This window comes from Microtus ochrogaster (genome assembly GCF_000317375.1).
Source record: "Microtus ochrogaster isolate Prairie Vole_2 chromosome 14 unlocalized genomic scaffold, MicOch1.0 chr14_random_1, whole genome shotgun sequence".
NCBI classification, from domain to species: Eukaryota; Metazoa; Chordata; class Mammalia; order Rodentia; family Cricetidae; genus Microtus; species Microtus ochrogaster.
The window spans coordinates 12,913,189-12,919,988 of NW_004949096.1; the positions used below are offsets into that span (position 1 = coordinate 12,913,189).

At 35.4% G+C, this 6,800-nt stretch overlaps 1 protein-coding gene across 6 annotated transcripts in view; it reads right to left on the minus strand.

Annotated features, from left to right (window-relative positions):
- Lrrc4c (leucine rich repeat containing 4C) overlaps window positions 1-6,800 on the minus strand; it is a 219,217-nt gene that overhangs the window by 32,170 nt on the left and 180,247 nt on the right. For all 6 annotated transcript variants that reach the window (XM_026787661.1, XM_026787662.1, XM_005364109.3 and 3 more), the window contains exon 2: window positions 541-592. The gene's annotated coding sequence lies outside the window, so the exon portion shown is untranslated. The remainder of the gene's footprint in view (window positions 1-540; window positions 593-6,800) is intronic.

The window sequence follows — 6,800 nt, forward strand, 5'->3', positions numbered from 1 at the left end:
ATATTAGCAGCAGAAAATAGCAAAGAAACAATGAGAGAGAGAGAGAGAGAGAGAGAGAGAGAGAGAGAGAGAGAGAGAAAGATGGGTTTTCAGAAGAGGAGGTTAGATGGAGGGCTTCAGGACTCAGGACTCTTCTTTAGGGGAGCCACATAAGCAATTGTGGATGTGGACCCAAGACTTATACAAATTATTCATTCTGTACAATGTATTGAAGGAAGAGGACATCACAGGAAAACTGAATCTCAAGGCCAGTAATCTCTGGAGTTGAATCATGGAACATGATGCCTATTTCAAATTGTCAAAGGGAAACCCACACAGATTCAGCAAATAAAACTTACTGGACAGGTCTTTTCTGCTATATCGTGGCATTTTTTTTAAATCAGTTATCATTTTTAATAGCTGGACTTCTTACAAATGGCTCCAGCGAGGAATGTATGTCATTGTTGTTATCAGATTTGACAGCATATAAAAAGCCACTTCATGTTAGCTGTTGTTGTGTTCAGCATATTGTGGGACCATTTAGTATGAATCATCACCCACCTTGTTCTCCATTGGGGTCTCTACACAGTAAATAGGCAACGTGTTTGCCAACCTAAAAAACAAAAACAAGATAAATAAATAAATCGTATGCATTAGAACAATTCAGCACATTTCCTTATCTGCCATGACCAACAACACAGATACCACTGGTGACAATATTTATTGAATCACCACTGAATTTTAACACAACACTGGGCAGAAAGCCAAAGAAGCTATTTTAACCACTGGCCATTTGGAATAATGTACTTTTTAATGACAATAAAAACATGCATTTGGAATCAGATCTGCAGTCCACACTTGGTTTTCACTTATTAGATTTGTGAACTTAGGTAAGTCATATTTTCTTTCTGATCCGGTGTCCTAGTCATAACCACCTCAAAGATCAATGCTTCAAAATAGATGAGCAGTTAACTGTTAATAGCATTCAATTATTAATGCCAAATAACAAGTTAAGAGTTTTACATAAGTATCTGCTGCAAATTTCATTTGAGTGCTTTTTTCTCCTGTATCCAAAACATAAGAAAATGTATTTTTCTTTAAAGAACTATTATACATATAGGATGGAAGTTAGAATCTAAGATCGAGAGTCACACAGTATGTCGAACAATGAGACAGTACATGACAGAATTTGGGTTTCTTGAGTATCATTGAAATAAAATAAATATTCTTTAATCCCAACAATTACAGTAATCTAGCTTAAGTTTGGAAATGTATTTGGTACAGACAGACTGTACTGAAATGAAACACAGACAACTGTAGGTGTGAAAATCACACAATTAGAAATAAAGATCAAACACTAAAGTGGATATTGACATCACCAAAAATTATATTGATAGTAGGATGGGATTGAACATTGTGTGTGGGGGGGGGTGGAGGCTGGTATTTAAATCTTCAAGCAATGAAGAGAAAATGACAGAGAGAACTTTGGCTAACTCAGAGAAGGAGATGTTAGCAGGCCAAAAAAACCTGATAACTCATGAAATGAGTTTCAGAGCTAAGCATTTTATTGTGTGTGATGGCTTTATTTGGAAAAGGTGATAAAGTTGAACACATTTTACAAAGTAATATGCTAATCCTGATCAACATTATCATTAACCAAATAAAATGAGTTTAAATAAAATAGATATTAATGTTAAATGTGAATTTTGTGTTATTAATCTTAAATACATGTAAACTCAAGTTTATAAAAATTTCTAGCAAATCTTGATTTTTGTATGAAATATTGACTAGTCTTGCATAGGACATATGAAGGATTGGTTACCAGTTCATGATCACAGTACTAACAATACCTTGATAAAAGCAGAAGAAATAGCAAAAGTTGTGTGAAGGAAATCCAAAATTATGAAAGGGGAGAGGCTGTATTTATTACTGAATCAAATAACCAATTCTCCATTTTCATATTCATCAAAATTCAGAAGCATTTGACCTAGTGATTAGCACTGAGTACCTTTTGAAAAACACCACACACTTGACTCCTAGAAAGCTATTCTTTTTATGTTCCTTCGCCTACAGTGGTTTCTCTGCTCTGTGCCTGCTACAAATGTCTTACCTCATAGACTACTAGAATGTTTCAGTGTCTCAGTTCTAGACTCATTCTTGATTTATTTTCACAAACTAGGCAACATACTATGGCTTTAGATGCCATCTACAAACTACTTAAAATTTAAATTTTAACTGCCTTTCAGATCAGTATATATAAACACTTTTGTAAGCCCATCACTTAAAAGTATCACAATTAATGTTTTCATTGTAAGACTGTGATTTTTTAATGCAATTTTCTCCTTGAAAATATTTTAATGGCAGAAATGTAACCTATTCATTATGTAATACAATAAGTACAAAGCAATGTTAGGATCATTTATTTTCTTAGTAATGTAGGCCATAGTTGTATTTATAACATCTTTTCTGGGTATCATATTTTTTACCTTTAGCCCACATCACCTTTATATTTAACCTGCTGTATGTTTAGCTTCCATATGATGTTAATCCTATTTATAAAGATTCTAGTCCCTTCTAGGTAGCTCCACAGCTAACTGCAAGTCCCTTTCTTTTTCCTGGATAATTGGGCTTTTCTATAGCTTGGTAAAATGTCTGTATTCTTTGTTCCTTTTTTCGACTCTCTTCAGTCTTTTCTCCAAACAGAAACATAATCTTTTTTTTTTTTTTTTTTTGGTTTTTCGAGACAGGGTTTCTCTGTGGCTTTGGAGCCAGTCCTGGAACTAGCTCTGTAGACCAGGCTGGTCTCGAACTCACAGAGATCCGCCTGCCTCTGCCTCCCGAGTGCTGAGATTAAAGGCGTGCGCCACCATCGCCCGGCCAGAAACATAATCTTAAAAAAAAAATTCACATTCTTTTGTCTTTTCCTCTGTAAAATCAATGTTCTTCTAGTGGTCAATAAGTCTATATGTATTCTGCATTACCTCTTCTTCTCTGATCCCAATCTTTTACCTCAATTGCTGTTATGTCCTGGCCAAATGTCTTCTTACATTTCCTTCAACATGCTAAGCATACTCTCTACACATGAATTTCCTTCATAAGACTATGTAACCATGCAAGAACTCCATGGAACTGATGCCACTACTTAAGATAACATTTTGTTTAAATTTAAGACTGTAAAGTTCACATATTTAGAGTACTCTTCCCTGCCCATGCACACTTACATTTAGCTATTACTGTGTCCATGGACCTCTTATTTGGCATTACATGACACTTAACATGAATTGTTTCAAAGAGAAAAGAGGCCATTGTTGCCACAAATCATCCCAATTTTGTATAAGAATTATGAACATATGCTTTTGTGTTTCTCTAAAAGAAGCAGTATTGTCTCCATTGTAGAATAAAAACTGAAAATTATATTTACAGAGCCACTGATCACCAGATCTTGAATCTCTCTTCCACATGCAGCTACACATCCATTCATGACAGGCAATGCATTTTATCCCATATGTTGAACAAACCACTGACTGCCAAGTAAGTATGAGTGCAATAAATGTTGCTGAAGCAGAAAATGAATAAGATCAGGAATTTAATAATAAAAAGCATATACAGGGGAAAAGTAATAACTGAAAATGCACCAAGATTTTGAACTGAAGAATTAGTTACTACAAATTTAAAAATTACTTTTAAATGTACTTTATTTTTAATTGATTAATTTATTAGATTTAATCAATTAATTAAATAGTTAATTAACTTAAATGTACTTTAAAAATTACACATTTATAGGTCAAATATTTTTATTATTGTTTTTGAGACTATAATTACATCTTTGATCCCATTCTCTTTCTTGCTTCCAAATCTTACCACATATTACCTCCTTGCTCTTTATTAAATTTATGGCCTTCTTTTTTCACTAATAATGATTCAACCATAAATTCAAATGATAAACCATCATATTACCAATATTTAGTTCAGATTTGTGGAAAATGCTTTCATATCCTTGCTACTTCTGGTGTAAAGCAACCAAAGTATGTTGATGGTCATGGAAAAATTTCTGTTTTCTAGACACAAACAATTAAACAATTCAATGATAAAGAGCTCTTATTGCTTAGTTGCCACGTAGTTTGATTCTCAAGTGCAAAGCTGAGAAAGAATCCATTTGCATCACAGTAGCATTACCGCCCACTGGTGCCACATATCTTTGTTTCATGAAACAAGGCAGCCATTCAATTTCTCTAATATCACAGCTCAGATGTAATGTCTCACTTTGTCCTTTCACCTATGACTTGTGCAGACCAAGACTTTAAACACTTGTTTATTATTTATTTCCACCTTATTCTTTCCATTTTGCCTCTGATCAATTCGATAAGATAGACTATCCCCTATTAATAAGGCCATCCATTGACACTGCACAGTTCTATCCTTTGCATTTCCTTGAACAAAGGTATTTTCCATTGAAGTTAAGAGGCATGTATAGATGAATCAATAAACGGATACTACACATTCGTTTCTACAGCAGCAGATAAAGCTGAGCCAGACCAAGGTGCATGAGCATAGGAAACAGCATGTTCTTGATTTTTAAATAATAACATCAGGACAACCTCTGCTCTAACTAATCATAATCTCTACTCTGAAAGGACACATGATGGCTGTGCATTTATCTTCATGACTGTAGTGATGAAGGATGGAACAGGACTAGCAGAGTCATGACTGACTTATCTGACTCCTCACACGAGTGAAGATAAACAGCACGAAGTATGCTACTGTGAATCATAAACTGTAATTTCACATTTATGTCCACTGGCACAAACACTCTGTGGGCCTTTTTCCTGACCTGACAGTGGTTCCTTTTCAAAACACTGAACAATAACAACAGAGGACCTAGGGGAAAGTCAGACGGGATGAAAAATGCTAAAAGCTCTTCTATTGGCACAGGCTGCCCTGTGAGAGAAGACCTCAGAAGTCATCTCTCAGGGAACTCTCAACTGGTTGTGAGCCTCAGAATCAGATTTCCACATGTCTCTGGCTGCTATCATTAAGCTAATGTCATAAAAGAATCACAAAGAGTTCCCCAGGGTGCTTCCCTGGAAGCCTCTCTAGCCTGTGGAAATCCAAGAGAATTTTAGTTCTAACAATTCAGGAGGCTTCCAGATTTTCACCCAGAGCCCTCCTGATTAGTGCTATTCTGTGATGATACTTATTCATCTCAGAGGATAACATAATCTGGAATTTCTGAGTCAAACTAGGACAATGTCATAAGATTTCTAAAACCTCTGATAAGATGAATAGACTAAAGAAAGTTGTAGAATATCATCATGAGGGAGGGTAATCACTTATAGCTCTATGAGGTGTTGTCCCATGCCAGAGTGGTGCTTCATAGAGATGATGGTGCTGAGAGCACTAAAGACTGGAAGAAATGAACACATTCAAACTTACACCTATTACAACTGAATCCTGTCAGCCATATTAAGTCCTCTTGATGGAATAGACTAGAAAATGGCTATGGCTAAACTACTAAAAAGCTAATTATTCTCTATGCCAAATAGAGTAAGACTTGCAGTTTTTGAATACAACCAGATTTTCCCCAGTTTCATTTTCCTTCTCCCCATGTACTGATAGATTCAGACTGCCACCTCCTTAGTCAGGACAAATATTGACTGTTTTGTCCAAAGCCCCTCTCATATTCAGTCCCCTGTCATTATTAATCCAGATTTAATTCCAATATTTTATTCTAAAAGTTTATATTTTATACAACAAGCTTCTTTGCTGAATGTGTTCAATCTAATTTCAAGACATCTCCATATGTTAAAGGATCTTTGTTCTTTCTCCCGAGTCTAGTTCTTCATTATTACTGCTGCTGCTGTTATTGTTATACTTACTATTCTAAACTTTCAATAGCTGAGTATCTGATTTGCTCTTCAAGTTTCTAGTTCTAGAACATTACCACCATAGGGTCGGCTATTGACTATTTTCCTAATTTTCATGTTCACGTAAGTGAATGATTGTTACGTACCAGAGACCATTTGAGGCACTAGGGATTTTACAGTGAATAAAACTTAACTTTTAAGGAGGTTAGATAGATAAAAACAAAAAAAATATCACTAAGAGACAAATACTGAGATGGAAATAAAAGACTAAAGAATTAATAACTGTTGTAAGGGGAGGGCCTGCTGGTTCATCCCAGCCACCCGGCTAGCTTAGCCCTGAAATAACCACACAGAAACTATATTCATTGAAACACTGCTTGGCCCATTAGCTCTAGTTTCTTATTGGCTAATTCTTACATCTTAACTTAACCTATTTCTATTAATCTGTATATCACCACGAGGTAATGGCCTACCAGCAAAGTTTCAACACATCTAATTCCTGCAGCCGGTCCATGGCTTCTCTCTCTTATTCTGCCTCTCTTCCTCCCATAATTCAGTTCTGTATTCCCCACCTACCTAAGTTCTGCCCTATCAACTAGGCCAAGGCAGTTTCTTTATTCATTTACCAATGAAAGCAACACAAAAACACCGCCTACCTAAGTTCTGCCCTATCAACTAGGCCAAGGCAGTTTCTTTATTCATTAACCAATGAAAGCAACACACAAACAAAAGGCCCTCCTACACCAAATAACCAAAAAAAAAAAAATTCAATTGATTTATTTGGAAATATTCTTCAGAAAAGGGTCATATGACTGCAAGAATGACAAGGAAAACTTCAGACATCAAATCATCTGAGAGGAAAATATTCCAACATGACAGAATAGTTAAATTGCAAGCTCAAATTTTCTAGAAGCTTGTTGTACTTAATCGTCATATTTATTATCTACATATATGTGT